This window comes from Carassius auratus, chromosome 23 (assembly GCF_003368295.1).
Source record: "Carassius auratus strain Wakin chromosome 23, ASM336829v1, whole genome shotgun sequence".
Taxonomy (NCBI): Eukaryota; Metazoa; Chordata; class Actinopteri; order Cypriniformes; family Cyprinidae; genus Carassius; species Carassius auratus.
The window spans coordinates 11,858,125-11,864,218 of record NC_039265.1 but is presented as its reverse complement, the minus strand read 5'-3'; positions in this window follow the sequence as shown (position 1 = coordinate 11,864,218).

The window sequence follows — 6,094 nt, the reverse complement described above, 5'->3', positions numbered from 1 at the left end:
GTTTGTCAGGTGCTGAAATGTCACCTAGCATGACTCTTCATTGTAGTCGTTTATTGATCTTTACCTAATGCTGCGGTCCAGACAGACAACTTGGATATAATAACTATAATAGAATACAATATTACATTCATTTAAATAAATAAATAATTCTACTCCCCATAAATAAAACGCCTGATGCTGTCGGGAGCTGACCGACTTTGTGAAAGAAGTGACAGCACAATGAGGTTGCGATTGTAAGATGCAGTCTGTAAGACGCGCACGGGAGCATGACGCGACGCAAGATATCGCAGAAAATGTAGAATTACTTTTAGCTGGAATGCATTTTAAATGTAACATATTTCATTTTATTTCGGATAATTAATAGACTTGTAAATATGCCGTTTCGTTGAGGAATTAATCTTTCATGTAGTTTCATTTATAGATGAAAGCACAACATAGACATTTATCATCACGCATAGACATAAATACAATCATAAAGTCCAAACTTTCTTGACTTAATTATCAGATAAATTATAAATGAGCGTCTTGTGTTTTCATTTACAAACGTGACATTACTACGTGAATGATTAACTCCTCAACGGAACACTATACTTAGGGCCCGGTTTCCCGATAACGCTCCCTCTTCGCGTGCTGAGAAGACTCGAAAGATATATCTTACCAAAGTTGTTTATGTTCCTAAGTGTGTTCCCCGAAGTGTCCCTTAGGAAGCTTCTTAGCACGCTGCCTCTTACGTCTGACGTCACAAGAGCGCTGTCCCGAGTGGAGGTGCTGAATTAGTTGGCATCGATTGCTCAGGAATCGATTTTCCTCTTCACGCGAAGGTGCATTACAGCGTTAAGAAAAACAACACGTTCTATGCACATGAAACATTCCTCAAATTATTCCAGTAACATTTATTTTAACATAGTTTAAGTTATCAGTAAAATGTAGACTATAAATTATATGATCAAATAGTCAGTAATATGTTGTGAGGGTTAGATGAACCGGGGATCCCTCGCTAATCATGTTTCTCCTGGGATAGCAGACCAGCTCATCTACACGCTTGATGTGTCCCACAGACTGGACTCGATCTGAGGGAGCGCGCTCGAGCACCGCATCATTGTACAGTTTCTTTCACGGAGCGTTCGAGATCAAATCTGGAGGGATGCCAGAACCGGTGTCGTCCTTAAAGATCGGAAAATCAGGATTTTTGAAGACTTGACACAAAGCACCAAAGACGCCAGGAACAAGCTTTGGCCTCTTGTCGAACGAGTGAGAAAGGAAGGGAAGAGAGCAGGCTTCAGAGGGCCGTCTGCATATGTGGACAAAAGGATTTCTTCCAAAGATCGGTTCGGCTGAATGATGCTGTGGCGTCCTCCTCCAAGAATCAATGCAGCAGATGACTTTCTTCATACCCACGGTTAAGCACGAACTGCTCCAGGTTTCTTTTTCTTTCTCTTTCTCCTCTTCTTTAATCGGGATGGACAGACTGTGTAGTATTCAGCTAATTTGAGTCTGGAGCTAGAAAATCTTTATGTGCTGGATCTTCAGTTCATATTTTTATTTTGGGTTTTAATCGTTTAGAACATTTCTCATAAAATACGGAATATTTACTTTTGAAACCATCCTTAGCTGTCAATAAGAATGAGCTCGTTTTGAACAAAATTTAAAGTCATTATGACTGAAAGAACGAAAGTGATAAGAACTGCAATTAAGGAAAAACAAAACAGACTTTTACTCATGCCCTTATACTCATTATATTATGTCGCAGAGTCAGGCCATTTATCACTTTTTTTGTCTTATTCTAGTGAAGTTTTTTCTGTTGTAATTGATATCTTGTTCTATACCTAGTTCTTTAGGTTTTATACTCTTGTTTATTTTTGTATGTCTTTGTCTTTGTTTTCTTTAAATGCCAGGGGTTTAAAAAATAATGTTAAAAGGAAGTTTTTGTTTTCTAAGAGGCACAAAGTAGATTTCAGTTTTTTCCAGGACATACATCTAAAGACTCAAATTCTGGAGGTCACAGTGGGGCAATGAAATATGGTTGTCACATGGGTCAGAATATTCTGCTGGAGTAGGGATTATGAAGTATAATTTTAATGGTCGTATTCTGGAAACTAGTATTGATCCTTCAGGTCACTTCCTGCTAATAGTAGTAGTTATTAATCAGTTCATAGTAATTATTATCAACATCTATGGATACAACTCTGCACTTTCTTAAACACGCTAGATCATAAACTTTCATCTGCATTAGGAAAATATCCTTCTGCCTTTCTGATTTTAGGTGGTGACTTTAACATAGTAATGAATAATATTCTAGATCGACACCCTCCAAGGAAAGCAGCTTCTCCAAACTCAAATCTAATTGCGTTTATGGATAAATTTGATTTAGTTGACCTATGGAGAGAAATGTACCCGGATGTAATACAGTTCACCTGGTGTAACAAAGACCGCTCGAGACAGTGTAGAATCGATTATTGGTTGATCTCTAAAACATTAATAAATAATAATATCTCTATTAATATTGGTAACAGTCCACTGACTGACCATAATGCCATTTATATTTCAATTAATTTATCACAAAATACTACAATTAATACTTCTAAAGCTTCATTTTGGAAACTTAATTCTCTTCTTAAATATGAAAAGGTCAAAGAGAAGATTGATGAGTTAATCCAAATTTATTGGGAAAGAGCTGAATTAGAAAAATCTTATGGACTGAATTGGGAGCTTCTAAAATATGAATTAGGGAAATTATTAAGAAAATTTGGAATTAATCTAGCAAAACAAAACAGATTAATTGAAGATGAAGTTCTTTCACAGCTTTCTTCTTTATCAGTTGGGGAACCATTGACACTCAAAACACTGAATACTCTAATCTACAGAATAAATAAGATGACCTGTACAGTACAGATCCAATATATTGATATTTTATTTGTTAACAACATACTTTTTGTACCTTAAAATCAGAAAATGTTATGAAATTAGAGAACTAAGCCAATAGTAGCGCTGGCGGTGTAATTTGATTTGGATGGGAACTTCAGATTGTGTCAGTTCTGGAGTTCAGAGTGTGATTCATTTGAGTCAGTTTTGGAGTTCAAAGCGGGTTTTCAAATCATTTGAGTCATTTTGGGAGTTCGGAGCAGGATCTCGAATCATTTGAGTCAGTTTGGGGATCGCGAATCATTTGAAACAGTTCGGGAGTTCGTAGCGGGTTCGCGAATCATTTGAGTAAGTTCAGTTGAGAATAAATTACATGACCTGTACAGATCCAAAGCTAAGGGAGCATTTGTTAGATCCAGTAAAAAATGGCTGGAAGATGGAGAACAGACCTCTATTTCTTTAGGTTGGAAAGATCTAATGCTATGAATGTCTCTATAGATCGTCTCCAAACAAATGATAGATTTCTTGATAATCCTAAAGAAATAACTACTTATTGTTCCAAATTCTATAGTAACTTACATCAAGATATTGTGATAATTCAGCCAAATTGTTTTAAACTCTTAATTGCCTGTTCAATTTCCCGGTAAAAAACAACCAATCAGAGCTGCGGTCAGTAACTTTGTTTGTGTTCAAAATGTAGAAAAATGTATATAATAAGCGAGTACACCATGAATCCATTTTCCAAACCGCGTTTTTGTGCTTCGGGGATACCGCGGCGGAGTAACCCAGTGCCTTTGTGATTCTTCATAGACATAAACAGAGAGAAGTAGTTCCGGCTACGATGTTCTTCTGCAAGACGCAAGCAGTTCTGTTTATTAACCGCTAGAGCGTCAAAAGTTACCGACTGCAGCTTTAATAGTGAAAACCCAAAGAAAACTCAACTCATGGCTGCAGAGAGATTTGTCAATAAGAGGAAGAATTTTACTCTCTAAAGCCGAAGGATTGTCTCGACTGACTTATGCTGCTCTTTCCTCGGAGGTTGATAAAGGAACATTGAAAAAAATTGATAGCATAAAACTCACTATATTAGGAAATCTGTAATAATGAATCAAACTAAACACTTTACTACCTTAAATAATACTTTTAAAATTAATTGGCTGAAGAATTTCCTTAAAAATCCCTGCTCACTTTGGAATATTATATTTTCTCTAAAGTTGGTGGCCTGAGTTTCCTTTTACTTTGTAATTCTAATATTTTAAAAATCCCTGTCAAACTTTCTAATTTCCATGAGCAGATGCTCTTGGCCTGGTCTTTAATATACAAACACAACTTTTCTCCGCACAGATATCATTTATGGAACAATAAAGATATTCTTTACAAGAATAAATCACTTTTCTTTGACTGCTGGTTTGAAAACAATTTTCTATTAGTTGGACAGCTTTTTAATTCCCAAGGCAGACTTTACAACGACTCAGATTTCTTACCGAAATATAATATCCCTGTATCTGCGTATGAATATGCTGTTGTTCTCAATGCCATTCCCTCTGGTGTGTCTTTTCTGTTGCAAGGTTTTACATTTCCATGGCCATGTACTTACTCTAAATTTAACTGACACAATGATCGGAAATGTTTGCTTTTCTGCAGATCAACAAAAAAATAACTATAAAACTAGATCTCTCTTTCAGAGAGAGATGATAACGATTCCTTACATAATCCCTTAATGGAATAGTATTGTGGAGAATAAACCTTGGGAGAAAGTATGGACCTTGCCTCATAGATATCTGCTTACCAACAAAGTAAAAGAAATAACATTTAAGTTAATTCACAAATGTTACCCAACTAAAGCCTTTCTTAGGAAATATAAGACATTGACGTGAGTTGCTGTTTTTGTCATTCTTCTGAAGAAGACTTCATTCATTTATTTTGGCAATGCTCCTTCACTGAAACATTTTGGTCAGATTTTTGGCGTTTATTCAGTGTTATTTTGTAAGTGACTTCTCTTTTTGTTTTCATGATGCTTTCATGATTTCTTTGGATTGTTTCTATTCAAAAGAGAATATTGGAAAATATTACATAATTTATGTTTCCTGTTAGCTAAATTTCACATTCATAAACAGAAGTTTACTGGCTCTAAACCTCTTTTTTCTTTATTAAAATTGGACTTAGACAAGTACATGGAAACTATCCAAAGTTCTGTTAAATTGAAAGCTATGAAAACAGTCTCTTTATATTCGTCCTTTGTGTCTTATTGAGATGTAATTTTATTACCTCGTTTTTATTACCTCGTGTTGTTACCCTGGCATAACTAACAAATCTGTGTGTGTGTGTATATATTTATATATATATATATATATATATAGTACACATTTTTTGTAAGTGTAGGCCTACTGTATTAATTTTTTAATGTTCGTATTGCTTAAAAAAAGGAGTTGGTTCGCGAATCATTTTTAGTCAGTTCGGAGATCGCGAATCATTTGAAACAGTTCGGGGATCGCGAATCATTTAGAACCCTTTTTTCTAAGAGTGTGTTGTCATAATGTTCACCTTGGAGATTGAAAATGTTTCTTTTTTGAGACCCCAGGAGCCCAAATTCAGACCCAGAACAATAAAACCCACAGAAGAGGTGGAAGTTCAAAGGAGGAATCTTTATATTACCAAACTGCAGGGAGAGGAAGAGTATGATCTGCAAGATTAACCACAATCTGATGTGATCCAACCACCTCAGAGAAAACCAGTGTTGAGCTGCTGCAAGAGCTTTAGAAGCACAGCAGCTGTGGTCAAAGAGTTCTCCTGTGTTCTGATTGGTGGATGATGATGATGATGAGTGGATTAAGACTAGAGCAGTGGTTTTCAACCTGTGCCGCCAATTACTATTAAAAGAAATAATATTGTTAATATATGTAAAAATGTCTAAGTCATAACATAACTCATTTCATTTATAATTAAATAACAAAAAATAACTATTAAACTGTTACAATGCTTCCACTATTCGAGCTCGCTGATTGGTTTAAGAATAAACCACCAATTTATCTTCGATATTTTTGCTGCATATGCTACAGAACAACAAATTCAAACATGCATAAATGGCTGTTGTGTTTCCTCCTTACTGCTTGATCTGCTGTCTACCCGCTGCCGAGCTCTGCCTGGATCTGGTTTTCCGTTTTGCTGAGCGGTGCCAGCCAGAGTTATTTTCTGTTCATTGCCAGTCCATTCTAGGCCTGTGCGATTAATA